The sequence below is a fragment of the Crocuta crocuta genome, unplaced genomic scaffold (genome assembly GCF_008692635.1).
Source record: "Crocuta crocuta isolate KB4526 unplaced genomic scaffold, BGI_CrCroc_1.0 scaffold469, whole genome shotgun sequence".
Classification (NCBI taxonomy): Eukaryota; Metazoa; Chordata; class Mammalia; order Carnivora; family Hyaenidae; genus Crocuta; species Crocuta crocuta.
This window is the reverse complement of record NW_027531907.1, coordinates 799,669-814,659: the sequence shown is the minus strand read 5'-3', so window position 1 is coordinate 814,659 and position 14,991 is coordinate 799,669. Positions and strand designations below refer to the sequence as shown.

General features: G+C 48.0%; 1 protein-coding gene across 7 annotated transcripts in view; it reads right to left on the bottom strand.

Annotated features, from left to right (window-relative positions):
* NIPA2 (NIPA magnesium transporter 2) overlaps positions 1-4,425 on the bottom strand; it is a 25,966-nt gene extending 21,541 nt beyond the window's left edge. The window contains exons 1-2 of one of the 7 annotated variants that reach the window (XM_077774601.1): positions 4,172-4,425; positions 3,290-3,426 (exon numbers count right to left, since the gene is read on the bottom strand). The gene's annotated coding sequence lies outside the window, so the exon portion shown is untranslated. Of the gene's footprint in view, positions 1-237; positions 314-3,289; positions 3,427-3,904; positions 4,131-4,171 lie in introns of those variants that run through there. The other 6 variants (XM_077774603.1, XM_077774602.1, XM_077774600.1 and 3 more) reach the window with 6 other exon arrangements.
* Positions 4,426-14,991: the final 10,566 nt, after the last annotated feature.

Below are 14,991 nucleotides of genomic sequence, written 5' to 3'. Positions count from 1 at the left end.
TCTTTCTTTTTTTAATGTTTTATTTATTTCTTGGAGAGAGAGAGAGAGAGAGAGACAGCGTGAACAGGGGAGGGTCAGAGAGAGGGAGTCACAGACTCCGAAACAGGCTCCAGGCTCTGAGCTGGCAGTCAGCACAGAGCCCGACGCGGGGCTCGAACCCACGAACTGCGGGATCAGGACCTAAGCGAAAGTCGGACGCTTAACCGACTAAGCCACCCAGGCGCCCCATAAACCTACCTTTTAAAAGTCTGAACTCGCTAACTTGTAGTCTGAATATTCTGGAATCTATAAAATAGAACGTTGTTACCTGCAAAATGATACCCAAACAAGTCAGGTTTATCTATAGTTCCAATCCCAATAGGAAAGCCTCACAAATCCAAATTCAGACTTCACTAACATAAAGCTGACTTTTTTTTTTTTAGAGAGAGTGCAGGCACACTCACAAGCAGGTGAGAGAGACAGAGAGGGAGAGAGGGAGAGAGGGAGAGAAGGAGAGGAGAGGAGGAGAGAGAGAGTACATCTTAAGCAGGCTTCATGCTCAGTGCAGAGCTTGGTGTGAAGCACGAACTCACGAACTGAGAGATTGTGACCTGAGCCAAAGTTGGATGCTTAACCAACTGAGCCACCCAGGCACTCCTGAAACAGATTATGTTTTATTCTTGAGGATTAACTATGAAGTAGGGCCAGGTTTAAAGACTGCTGAACAAGAAAATTTGCTGTTTCACTTCAACTATGTTCCCAAGTAAGAGATGACAAGCTTAAGGTGATAACGTGCCCATTCAACCTCTCAGAGGGACTCAGGTAGAAGGTCCCACCCCATTCTCCTCCCCACTAGCTGTTATTATTACTTATAATGTGGCCATCTGTTCAATAAGCATGTACTGAGCAGCTCTAATATGCCAGATATTGGAGTTATGAGGATGATTTATTTAAAAGTCCCTGACCTCAAGGATTCCACAGTTGAGTAAAATGATCTGAAATGACCCATTTTAATTTTAAGCACATTTTTAAAGGTTCCTAGAATTCTCTACTTGATCTTTCTAAATTTTAATTTTCAAAGGTGACTTTACTTTTATGAATATAACATTAACTTTCATTAAATACAAGTTATGTTGAAAATGAAATAAATATATCTTAAAGAAAATAAAGTTCTGAAATTGGTCCACCTTCTTCTAAAATACGAAGAACACATAAGAACAGGAAAAGACGGGACTAGTATTCTACCATCTATGAGATAAGCTGATATTAAGATTTGCTTTGCAGAACGACTAATAGTAGGCAACACAACTATGAAAGTTACATACTTTTAAAAAATATACCAACAGAAGTACATTTACAGCTTTAAACCTGTCATAGCATTTTTGACATTTCATTTTCACAAAACCTTGAAAGGTACGTGGTAAGGGCCCCATGAAGAGAAAACAGGTACAGAGATGTTAGGCAACTTCTCAAAAAGTGGGTAGGTAGAAGAACCAGCGCTAGAATCCAGCCTTTTTGTCTTTCCCACTGGAGTCTCCATTTAGACCCAGTGGTGGAACACAAGGAAGTAGCAGCTCTAACCAGGCTGCCAGTGGAAACCATCATCTGGCCAATCTGCTCCTCCTTGTATTCTGACCATGGCTTTACCATCCTCATTACACAAACTGGATACAAGGGCCAGCAGTACCAGATGGAGCATACCTTTGTGAAATACAGCCTCATACCTCCATGGCTCTCCCTATCCTAATTCAGCTTCAACAATGATGCTGTCACACTGCTCTATAAAACACATCTATGCTATCTCATTCTCCTGCTTAAAAGCTTAGAATGGCTACCCAATATTTACAAAAACAAGTTCAAATTTTGAAATTATCTAAGACCTTTCACCATTTGTTCCCAACCTAACTTTTAAATCTTATTTCCCAATATTAATATTCCCCACACCCTGTGATACACGAGGTCATTCTTATCCCTTCTCTGCCTCCATACCTTTGTTTACATTATCCCTTTCATCTTTTAATGAGCAAATTCTAAATGTACCTCCACATGAAGCCCTGCTTAAATTCCACAAGCCAGAGAAATCAATCTTTTCTGAATTTCTTGGTCTTTAAACCTACACTTCTCTTTGGACACTTTTCTAGCCTATGTTATGGTTACGTATACGACTTACATCCCCTTCATAGTGGCTTCTTGTGGACAGGAGCTTATCACATTTACTCAAACAACACTGACATGAATATATACTACGCTCTAGGAATGGGAATACAGCAGTGAATAAAACAGACCAAAACCCTCCCACATAGTTTACCTTGAGTTGGAGGTAGGGCAAGACAATTAAAAAAAGACAAAAGACAGCAAAACGTTATACTGGAAGGTGGTAAATGCTATGGTTAAGGGCACTGAGGAGTTGGGTTGAGGGGCTTCTATTTGAACTAGGTTAGTTAAAAGGCCTAGTGGAGAAGATAACAGAGTAAAGCCCTGAAAGAGACAGGAAAAGAACAAAGCAGAGAAAAAATGCAAAGGCAAGAGGTATGAAATGTTAGCAGTTTTCTAGGAAAAGGAAGGCCACTGTGGCTGACACTGAGTGAACAAGGGTAGGCAGGATACCACAGCAGAGTATTTTTATACAAAAGAAATTTCCTGAAAACAAGTATAATTCTTTTTATTATTTCCCTTTAATAGTAATAACTAACACTTACTGAACACCAATGAAGCCCTGCTCCAGGTAACTGATGTACACTGTTTCTAACATACAATGAGAAGAAGGTATTTTTATCCCTACCTTAAAACTGAAGAAACCAAACCTCCAAGGGTTTAAGTCACATGCAGAGGGCCAAAGAGAAAGTTACACAGTCTGAAATAGAACCTAAGTGTCTCTACTAGATTCTTCTTCTTTACATACAGGTTGCCCACACTGAATGAAAACATTAGAGTTTTTAATCTTTACTTCTGTTTGGTTTCCACTGCTTTAACTTTTCCCAATCTCTTATTTTGATGATTATTTAAAAATTTTTCTTTAATGTTTATTTTGAGAAAGAGCCAGTGTGAGCAGGAGAAGAGCAGAGAGAGAGAAGGAGACACAGAATATGAAGCAGTCTTCAGGTTCTGGGCTGTCAGCACAGAGCCTGATGAGGGGCTCAACTCTCAAATGGTGATATCATGACCTGAGCAAAGTCAGCCAGCTTAACCGACTGAGCTACCCAGGCGGCCCGCTAATTATTTTTAAAAAAGAGTACTTATAAATACTGCAGAACCTAAATCTCCAACCCTAATTTAGCAACATCAGTTATAAATTAAAATTTTAACTTACATGGAAGTTTAATATGGTCTCTCTTATGGAAAAAAAAGTTGGAAGAGGTTAGAGATGACTTATCCACCCTCATTTCCTTGTAAAGAATACTCTTTATTCTCATTTAAAGTTTTAAACCCTGGCAGAGTAGCTCCGGCCTGGAAAGAAGAAAATACAGAAGTAGGCCAAAGGACTGAATAGTTACTAAGTAGTTTCAAGAATTTGGCTCCATACTCTTTTTACCTACCAACATGAAACCTACTCAACCAAGCATAAATAACATGCTTCAAAAGCTTACTTCAATGAAACAAATATCTCTATTTCCTCATTTTTCCTTTTATTACTTAAAAAATAGTACTAATTGGGCATAAGGTAGATAATTTCTAAAAACAGAACTAAAACGTAGTCCAGTATTAAACAAACTGAAAAACCTAGTGAAGAAATTAAAGACACAAAAACAAAACTAAACGTCTATGGAGTTTTGTTCAGCTGAATGGGGAGGGAGACAGGATCAAATGACTTTATAAAAGTTAGGAAATTAAAAGTCATGTTCAAAACGTTACGGCTGACTTCTAAAACTTGCTCAACGGTCAGTTAATACCTTCGCAGTAGCTAAAACAATCTTCTAAAACTCACCAAACAAAAACTATGTGAATGAGCTGAATCAACTAGCGCCCCGAAAGGAACAAGCCAGATTTCCATGGGATTTAACAGCAACCCAACTCGCAGCGGGATTCCTCAATGCAGGGTAAGAGTTAAAGCCTTTCCATTTCAGAACACACGTATTCCCAGAGAAGAGAAAGGCGCCCCTGAAGGGCCCCGGCCAACCCAAGACGGGCAGACTCGCCCACAGTTAGCCCCTTCACGCTTGTTGAAAGAAAAAATAAATACTGGCGACCTCACCCCAACTGGAAGCCGCCCATGCGGCTTCACCTCCACTACCTGGCCCTCGTCACCTCCGCTCACACGCCCACACAGGCCGCACAGGCCACCCCTTCTTGAGCTCGCGCGGCCAGCGCCTTAGTCGCTGTCCAGTAGGAGGTGAGAGCCTCCGGAGCTGCAGCCGTGCGCGCCGCCTCCTCCATGGGGGAGCGCCGAAGGGAACGTGCTCCGGACGACCTGCGACCACCGCCGCCGCCGCCGCCGCCACCACCGGGACCTAGAGCTGTCGCGGAAGAGAGCCTGGGCGCGGTCGAATGACGCAAAAGGGGGCGCGCGCGGGCGCAGTGCAGCGCAGCGAAGGCCCGCCCCCGGCGCGCCTTTCTCTGGATTTCCGGTTTCTTTAGCTGGACTTGGGCTGCGGAGAGCAGAGAGTGGGGCGGCGTGAAAGAAGAAAGAGTGGTGGCTGTTGGGCCGGCTGAGAGGTAGGGCAGAGACGCCAGAGAATGGCAGACTTCTTGAGATGGCTGACCTTCCCGCCACTTCTTAAGATGGCTGACCTTCCCACCAATACATCAGTGACCCTTACGACTTCCGCGGGAAACAGAAACTTAGGCAAGAAACCGAAAACTTCCGCCCGGGATTTTCCAGTCAAGAGACCGCCCCTGTTATCTGGACTTTCCCCATTCCCACCAACAGGTTATAAAACCCCTCACCACCCAACCGGGGCGGGACTTCCCCGACTCCCCTTTCTTGAGTCCACGGAACCTCGCCTGAGGGTGCATGCAATAAAACTCCTCCTGTGGAACATTTTGCCTTGGAGTCTTTTTTACTCACTTAAAAAATCTTACATTCGGTGCCGAAACCCAGGAGGAGATTGAGCTCCCATATCGGTGAGGAAGCTCTCTCCTCTCCATATCCGGACCAGGAACTGCCTCTCCGAGCGCCGTTCTCAAGACTGCGGTGAGTGTCCCTAGCCCCCAGCCCTCTCCGGGGTACCCTGTCCTAATCGCGGCCGCGTCAGGGCGAGTCCCCCTCCGGCTACCAGGTAGCCTCCAGAGCTCCAAAGAATCGGGAGACGTCCCCATTCTGCGGCAGCTACCTCTCTCTTCCTCGATCTACAGTCCAGCACAGGGACGAGGGGACGCTTTCCTCCGTGATCTGAACTGGTGGGCGAGGCGGCTATGGGAACCTCCCAGTCCAAAATTGATCCAAAAACGCCCTTGGGTTGGCTTCTGGCCAATCTCAAAACCTTAGAGTTGGACCAGGACCTGCGCAGGCGGCGCCTTAGACATTACTGTACTGTTGCCTGGCCTCAGTTTCGATTGGACAACCAGTCACAATGGCCTCCGGAAGGCACATTTGACTACCAAATTCTCATGGACCTTGATAACCTCTGTAGACGCCAAGGCAAATGGTATGAGGTTCCTTACGTCCAAGCCTTTTGGACCCTGCGCTCTCGTCCTTCACTATGCTCCCGCTGCTCTACATCTCAGGTTCTTCCTGCCCGCACTACCCCTCCGACCCTCTCACCTACACCCCCTAAAGATCCAGAGCCCTCTATACTCCCCCCCTTTCCGAACCTCCCGAAAACTTGTCTGGCCCTCCTGTGAGGGCCCCTCTTTTGCTCCCGCCTCCGCCATACCGCGCTCCCATCCCCCAGCCTCCCGTACCTCTTGCTCCTCAACAACCCTCTGATCCGACTCCAACCCGGGCCCTACCTATCCCCACCGCTCCTGAAGCTCCTCAGCCGGAGATCGCGGTAGAACCTGGCCCCCAGGGGGGCCCCCTCTCATCCCCTCCTATCTCTGCCTGCACGCGGTCCCACGACCCCTCTCCAGACCTGGTCTGCCTGCTGCGAGAGGTCGCGGGGACAGAGGGTTCGGGTCCACACGCCCTTCTCCCTCCAAGATCTTTCCCAAATAGAGAAGCGCCTGGGTTCCTTTTCCGCCAACCCAGATAACTTTAGCAAAGAATTTCAATACCTGGCCCAGGCCTATGACCTAAACTGGCACGACCTCCACGTCGTCCAGACCACCACTCTCACTACTGAGGAGAGGGAACACATTCAGGCTGCTGCCCGAGAACATGCTGATCAAGTCCATCTCACTGACGCCACTGTACCTATTGGCGCTCAGGCGGTCCCAGCCATAGAACCCGGATGGGACTCTCGGAACCGGCAAGATGCCCCCGGCGCTGCGACCGCAAGGTTCAATGCCTCATTGCCGGCATGCGCGCAGCCTCTAACAAGGTAGTCAATTATGATAAAATCAGAGAAATCAAGCAGGCCCCCGACGAAAACCTGGCCATGTTCCTCAACCAGTTAACCGAGGCTCTAACTCAATATACTCGCCTCCATCCGGCCTCACCGGCCGGGCGACTGTCCTGGCTACCCACTTTATCTTCCAGTCGGCGCCGGACATTAAAAAAAAGCGGAGGAGGGACCACAGACCCCCATCTCTGACCTAGTGAAAATGGTCTTCAAAGTTTTTAACTCCCGGGAGGGGGCAGCTGAGCTGAAACGACAGGCCAGACTCCAGCAAAAGGTTCAGGTACAAACCCAAGGTCTGGTGGCAGCCCTGCGGCTGGCCGGCTCCGGGGGGCCTGTTTCAAATGCGGAGCCGAGGGGCACTGGGCCCGTCAATGTCCCAGTCCAAAGGAGCCCACCCAACCCTATCCCCAGTGCTGACTGATGGGACTCTGGAAATCGGACTGCCCAAGCCTCGGGGGATCCTCAGCGCCTCCACGTGGGGGAAACACCGAGACGGTAAGTCCTGCTCTCCAACTACTTGGATTGGAGGATGACTGACAGACCCCAGACTCGGACACCCCTCTCACCCAGGCCGAGCCCAGGGTCATACTCCAGGTAGCGGGTAAGTCCATCTCCTTTCTGCTGGACACGAAGGCTACCTATTCAGTTTTGCCTTCCTACTTAGGACCAACCCGATCCTCACCGGTCACCGATATGTGAATCGATGGGACCTGCTCCTCACCTAGGGTGGCCCCTCCCCTCCCCTGCAGCCTGGATGGGTCCCTTCTCACACTCCTTCATAGTCATCCCCTCCGGTCCGGTGCCCCTACTGGGAAGGGACATCCTCCACAAACTACAGGCTACCATCCGGCTTTCGCCCTCCCCCGTCAACCTCGGAATGTCTCGTCCTACCCCTACTCTCCACCCCATCCCTCCCGTCTTCAAAATGCCTCCCCTCAGTGGATTCAAGAGTGTGGGACACCTCTAAACCGGTCGTCGTGTTTCCCCATTCTCCTGTAAAGATACAGTTACGGGACAGATCACAGTTCCACTCCCGGGCACAGTTTCCTATCTCCTTAACCCATCGGAGGGGCCTTAAGCCTATCATAGACCGCCTAAAACAGCAGGGACTCCTCATCCCCATCATCTCCCCCTGCAACACGCCTATCTTGCCTGTCCGCAAACCCTCAGGGGCCTACCTGTTAGTCCAGGACCTGCAACTCATTAACGAAGCCCTAGTCCCACTCCACCCCGTTGTCCCTAATCCCTACACTCTATTATCCCACATCCCACCCCGAACCTCCCACTTCACGGGGCTGGATTTAAAGGACGCCTTTTCTACCATCCCTTTACATCCTGACTCCTACCACCTCTTTGCCTTCACCTGGGAGGACCCCGATACCAATGTCTCAGGACACCTGGCATGGACCGTTCTTCCTCAGGGGTTCCGGGATAGCCCCCATATCTTTGGCCAGGCCCTGGCTACCGACTTATAGCAGTGTGTCCTTAAGGCCAGCATCATCCTCCAATATGTAGATGATCCCCTCCTCTGTAGCCCATCCCTTTCTCTATCTCAAGAGGACATGACCACCTTACTTAACCTTTTTAGGAGCCAAAGGGTATCGAGCTACACCCTCCAAAGCACAACTGTGTACCCCCTCAGTCACCTATTTAAGGATTTCCCTAACCCCTACATCCAAATTCCTCACCGGGGACGGCATCCGCCTCCTCCAGGAACTCCAGCCCCCTCAGAATGCAGAGGAAATTCTCTCCTTCTTGGGATTAGTGGGCTTCTTCAGACACTGGATCCCCAATTTTGCCATCCTGGCCTGGCCCCTATATTGGGCGGCAAAAGAAATACCCCAGGGACCCTTAACCGACCCCACCTTCGTCCGACATCTGTTCTCTAAACTACGGGACTGCCTCACCACCAGACCAGTCCTGGCATTGCCAGACCCCTCTAAACCCTTTCACCTCTTTACTGATGAACGCTCTGGTTCGGCTACCGGTCTCCTAACTCAATCGGTCGGGCCCGCCCATAGAGCAATAGCCTACCTATCAAAACAACTAGACACCACTGTCCAAGGCTGGCAGCCTTGCCTCAGGGCACTGGCAGTGGCCGCCACTCTTACCAAGGAGGCCCTTAAACTCATCTTAGGAAACTCTCTCACAGTCTGCTCTCCCCATCGGCTCGCAGACCTTGTCAGTCACCGATCCCTGGCTCAGCTCACCCCTTTGCGTCTCCAACTATACCATCTGCTGTTCATCGAAAATCCCCTGGTCTCCCTCTCTACTTCTCCTCGCCTAAACCCCGCCACTCTACTGCCTGCGCCCTCGTCCACCCCTGAGCCCTCCCATTCCTGCCCGCAGCTACTGGAGGAACTAACCCCCTCCCTACCGGGACTCTCCGACCAGCTGCTATCCAACCCTGACCGAATCCTCTTTACAGATGGGAGCTCCCTCCTGACCCCAGACGGCCAAAGGCGCGCCGCTTATGCCGTGGTCACTTCAGACTTAGTAATAGAGGCAGCCCCTCTCCCCATTGGAACCACCTCTCAAAAGGCTGAACTAATAGCCCTTACCTGAGCCCTCCACTTATCAAAGGGGCACAGGTTACAATATACACAGACTCCAAGTATGCCTATCTCATCACTCACACCCGCTCCATCCTCTAGCAGGAACGGGGATTCCTAACCACTAAAGGAACTCCCATAGTCAACGGGCCACTTATTGCCAAACTACTTGAGGCCCTCAAACTCCCTGCTGAGGTAGCAATAGTCTACTGCCATGGACATTAGACCTCCAAAGATCCTGTCTCTTTCGGGAACAACAAGGCTGACTCAATGGCCAGACAAACGGCTTTAAACACTTCCCTGGCCCCGATTTCTTTTCCTCAATACCCCTCACAGCCCCTCATACTCTAAACAAGAAGTACAAACCCTCCAAACCTTGGGAGGAAAAATGGGAGACAAAGGATGGATCTATGTTCAGGACAAAATCTTCCTTCTGGACAATCTGGCCCGCACGCTAATAGCTGAAATTTACCAGTCCCTCCACATTGGCCCAAAGGCCAATTAATTTCAGTTCCTTCAACCCCTCTTTCATCACCCCCTCTCTCTAAAGTTATAGAGACAGTACACAGATCCTGCAAAACCTGTGCAACTGTCAATACACAGGGTGGGATCCGTAGGCCAGGACCCAATCACCAACTCTGCAGACACCAACACGGGGAGAATTGGCAGCTAGATTTTACCCACATGCCCCGCCACAAATCCTTTCGGTACTTACTGAGTATGGTAGACACATTTACAGGCTGGATTGAAGCATTTCCCACTGCCCGGGAGACAGCAGATGTAGTGGCCACCATCCTCATCGAACACATCATTCCACAATTTGGACTGCCCCGAACCCTGCAGTCGGACAACAGACCTGCCTTCATTTCCAGCGTCACTCACCAGGTGGAAGAAACGCTTAACATCACCTGGAAACTCCACATCCCTTACCATCCCTAGTCATCAGGTAAGGTAGAAAAGGCAAACAGACTACTCAAGGCCCAACTCACTAAACTTACTTTGGAAACCCGCCTCTTGTGGCCCACTTTACTGCCCCTCGCCCTCACTCGACTCAGGGCAACCCCCCGCGGGTCCTCGGGATTAAGTCCTTTCGAGCTTCTGTACCGGCGGCTGTTTCTCCTAACTCACAACATTCCGGCATCCCCTCCACCCCTCCTTTCATACCTTCCCTACCTGACCCTCCTCTGGGCCCATGCTGATGCGGTCATACCAGCCCCAAATACCCATGGTGAAAAGGAGACCCCCACCCAAACCTTACTCCCTGGGGACCAGGTCCTCCTTAGGGACTTACAACCGGGATCCCTCCAGCCACGGTGGTCAGGACCCCACACTGTCATCCTCACCACCCCGACCGCAGCAAAATTGCTGGGGCATCAGCCCTGGGTGCACATCAATAACCATAAGTGGGCACCAAAATCAGATGACTGGACCTCCCAGATGGTAGGCCCAACCCAACTTTGGCTGGCACGTACTCCTAATTCTGATTCTTCTGCACCCCCTGGTCTGGGCAACTGAATGTAACCAGTGTATGTGTGGCAGTGGACAAAAGAGATATTTCCAATCCTATATCTATATGCCCAAAACATGCTACGAAGGAAAAACCCCAATCACTTGTACCTCCACTCATGCCCCAGGAAAAACCTTTTAGGCCTCTGAACTTAATGCCCAGAGGACAGCAAAATCCCCCTGCACCCAATACCCCAAGACAGGGACCGTCTGCTGGACTTACCTAGCCCAAATAGGACTCTCTGATGGGGGAGGAGTCCAAGACCAGGCTAAACACAATCCGAACAAATACTCCAAAACCTATATACCCAACCAACCTCACAAGTGACTCAACCTCAATACCCTATTACAACAATCTCTTCCTACTGACCAACTGATCAGTACCCTAATAAACTACAGTTACAACCTCTGGCAGAACCTGACCAACCACCGCGACTGTTGGGTCTGTTTCCCTTTCTCTACCCTTACCAACATCATCGGAATCCCCATCCCAACAACATGGCCCCTACACCATACCACTACTACTAACCAAACGGTCCACACGGGGGCCCTGGGAAAACCAATACCTATCTTTAACCTCTCCTCGACCCAGGACATTCTCACCTTTAACGCCTCATCCGCCAGCTCTTCCCTCCCCTACTGTACCTCCCGGAATATTTCTCTTCTGCCCGGAGGGGATCTACCGCTGCCTAACCGCCAATGATTCCCTAAACTGCATCTTTAGTCTCCTATCCCCTTCAACCAACATCTATTCACATACCCAGCTCCTATCCCTCTTATTCCCGACACACCGAAACAAACGAGTGGCTTTCATTCCCCTGCTCATCGGGGTAGGTCTAACCACTGGCGTGGCCACCAGGGCGGCAGGCCTCGGAACCTCCATAAATTTTTATTACAAGCTCTCCCAGACCCTCAATGAAGACATGGAACGAATTGCCGATTCTCTTACTGCTCTACAGACCCAGATTACTAGTCTCGCAGCCGTAGCCCTACAAAACAGGTGGGCTTTAGACCTCCTGACAGCCCAAAAAGGGGGAACCTGTCTCTACCTGAACGAAGAGTGCTGCTACTACGTTAACCAATCAGGCATAGTCACATCCAAAATTCGTGAACTCAGGGACCGGATCCAGGCGAGGCGTCAGGACTCCCACATATGGGGTCTAGACCCCCATGCCTGGGTAACCTGGCTCCTCCCCCTGGCGGGACCCCTATGCTTAAACCTGCTACTAATCTCGGTTGCCCCCTGTCTCATATCTGCGGAAGCGTCTCCAGGAAATGTCCGGAGTCTAGGTAAATCAACCCCTCCTGCAGCCCTACTCTCCTGCCCACCTCCGACTACCCCTATGATGACGCCCACCGGTCAGCAGGAAGTAGCCAGAGCGGAATCAGTGCCCCTGCCACCAATATATAAAACAAAAGGTCGGAATGTTGGGCCGGCTGAGAGGTAGGGCAGAGACGCCACAGAATGGCAGACTTCTTGAGATGGCTGACCTTCCCGCCAATACATCGGTGACCGTTTCGACTTCCGCGGGAAACGGAAACTTAGGCAGGAAACCGAAAACTTCCGCCTGGGACTTTCTAGTCAAGAGACCGCCCCTGTTATCTGGACTTCCCCCATCCCCACCAACAAGTTATAAAACCCCTCACCACCCATCCGGGGCGGGACTTCCCCGACTCGCCTCTCTTGAGTCGCGGAACCTCGCCTGAGGGTGCATGCAATAAAACTCCTCCTGCGGAACATTTTGCCTTGGAGTCTTTTTTTACTCACTTAAAAAATCTTACAGTGGCAATATTTTGCAAAGTAGGTTCGACAACCAGGTGATTGAAATCAAACAACTTCTTGCTTAAAATGGGAATTCCCTTGCGCGGTTACCGTGTAAAGCTACATTTTCAACAATGTCCCTAGCAATCCCCTAGGGAAATGGTGCTCCAAGAGGGCAAGGGGCGGAGCTAGAAGTGGACCTGAAGGCTGGAGGCGGGTCCATGAACGCGGAGGTGTGGAACTAAGTTTTGATGGCTGGGTGGGACTCCACGTGGGGCTCTTCTCAAGGGTTACCTAACTGAAAGCCGGAAAGATGACGTTTTTTCGGAAAGTTAGTGGTTTGGTAAAAGCGCCTCTTGAGACACTTGGAGCAGAGATGTATTTCTCATGAGATACACAGGCAATCCACTGTTAGGCTATCCCACCTTGGCTTGCCCTGAAATGGAGAACTACCTTGAACCCACAATCCTGGTTTTCTCTAAAAAGGACGAAGAGGGCGAGGCGGGATGAGGTTATAGGTGCCAAGATGATCTGGGTATGTTGTCCTGTTTCCGAATAGATTAAAACAAAAACAAAACACCAGTATTCGAAATGTAAATCATGTTGAATGGGATTTTTTTTTTTAAGTTTGAGAGAGAGCACGAGCTGTGAAGGGGCGGGGAGGGGAGAGAGACAGAGACAGGCTCTGCATTGCCAGCGCAGAGTCTGAGGTGGGACTTGAACCCATGAACCATGGGATCATGACTTGCTCTGAAATCAAGGGACCCTTGACCACCAACTGACCCACCCAGGTGTTGGGGGTGGGAATGTTTTTTTAAGCTAGTGCTTGTTGAACCAGAAAATGCTGAATATAATTTGCTCTTTTAAGACTAGCCTAATTGGACTACACAGTCCCTGACCACTCTAGTTTTGTTATAAGTGACTATGCAGCCACTAATTTAAAAGCTTTTAATCTTTTGTGAATTTGGTGACCAACTAATCGTGACATTTTAAAACTGACTCAGAGGACCTTTTTTGCTTACTTCTTTGGCCTTAGCCAAATTCTAGCTAGATTACATAGCAATTACATTAAATATTGAAAGATAGTTGGCATTTTGGTCTCTGATGATGTGGTAGATTGAGGAAAAATGGCTCCAATTCTCTATTTATCCAAGTGCCCAAACATTTTGCAGAGTGACTTTGCAGCTCCACTCCATCCCCTGATTCTGCCGTGGTCTTAGGACTGGGGATGGTTTTTGGCCAAGAAAATGTGGTCGTTCCTAGCCTAAATTACCCTAAGAAACCTGGACTAGTTTGCTGGAGAAGGAGACCACCTGGAACAGAGCAACTTGGCAAAGGTATCCAGATGAACCATACTATGTCCAGACTCCAGAGATTGAGCCAACAGACTGATCTAATTGGTTGAATGTGCTGTAGATCCACAAACCTCTGAAAAAGACTAAACGATTGTTGTTCTAAGTCACCAGTTTTTATGTGGATCGGTCGGTAGCAATAACTAACAAATGCCAACAGATAACTGTAGAAGGCAGATGATTATAATGAAAGTAGTGGTTGGTTTGTATGAATGCTTAGAAATTGAGTTAATTTAACTTAAGGAATTTGTTTGCAGGTCTTTTCTGCCAGTATTCTAATCATCCCAGCAAAGTCCTGCCTTGTCTAATCAGTGTCCCCAGACCCCTCTCACATTTATCTGGTCCTCCCATCTGACACTTAATAGTCACATTACACAATGCATTGTTTCATGGGTGTATATAACATACCTTGCTAACATTATGCAGGCTCCTTAAATGCCCACATGACTCTCTAGCACATTTTGTTGTATCTCTATATATAATATGAATGCTCAAGCATTGCTTATAAGATATTCAAAAAATTTTTAAATCCACTTCCTTTTCAAACACTGCTGGTGGGATTATAAAATGGTGCAACTTCCTTGGAAAACAGTTATGGCAGTTCCTTAAAAAGTTAAACATATATCGACCATATGACCTAGAGGTTCTATTCCAGGTATTTAACCAAGAGAAATGAAAGCATATATCCATTAAAAGACATGTAAATGAACATTCAGTAATAGCTTTATTTGTAATGGGCAATAAAAATGGAAACAACTCAAATATCCAACAACAAAGCAACTGTGGATAAGCAACTGTGGTGTTTCCATATAATAGAATAGCACTGAACAGTAAAAGGGAATGAACTATTATTGATACATGTTATAACATGGCTAATTCTCAAAATAATTTTGGGAAGTGAAAGAATCCAGACCAAAAGAGTATATAATAATTGTAATATATAGCAGCAAAGTAGGTGGTTGACTGGGAGTGGAGGGAACAAGAAAGGCAGAGGGATTATAGTGGGGCAAAAAGAAACTTTGGGGTAATGTATATGTTCACTGTTTTGCTCATGGTGATGCTTTCACTAACATCATATGACATACATCAAAATCTACCAAATGTATATTTTATATATATGCATTTTACAGAGTGTCAATTATATCTCAGTAAAGCTGTGAAAATTTTTGTTAGTTACAGAAGCAAGTTATATAAGCAAGACTTCTTTACTAAATGGTATTTTTGAAAATCATGTATTAGTAAATCAAATAGTTTTCTCAAACTATTTTGAGTTGCTCTTCTATGTTTTGGTTTTGTTACCACAGAGGCTAGCCAAGAGTACGAGAACAGCATTAACAGATAATCATTTTGTCTTTAGCTCAACTCCATGTCACTAGTTAAATTTACCTTTTGTCCTTCCA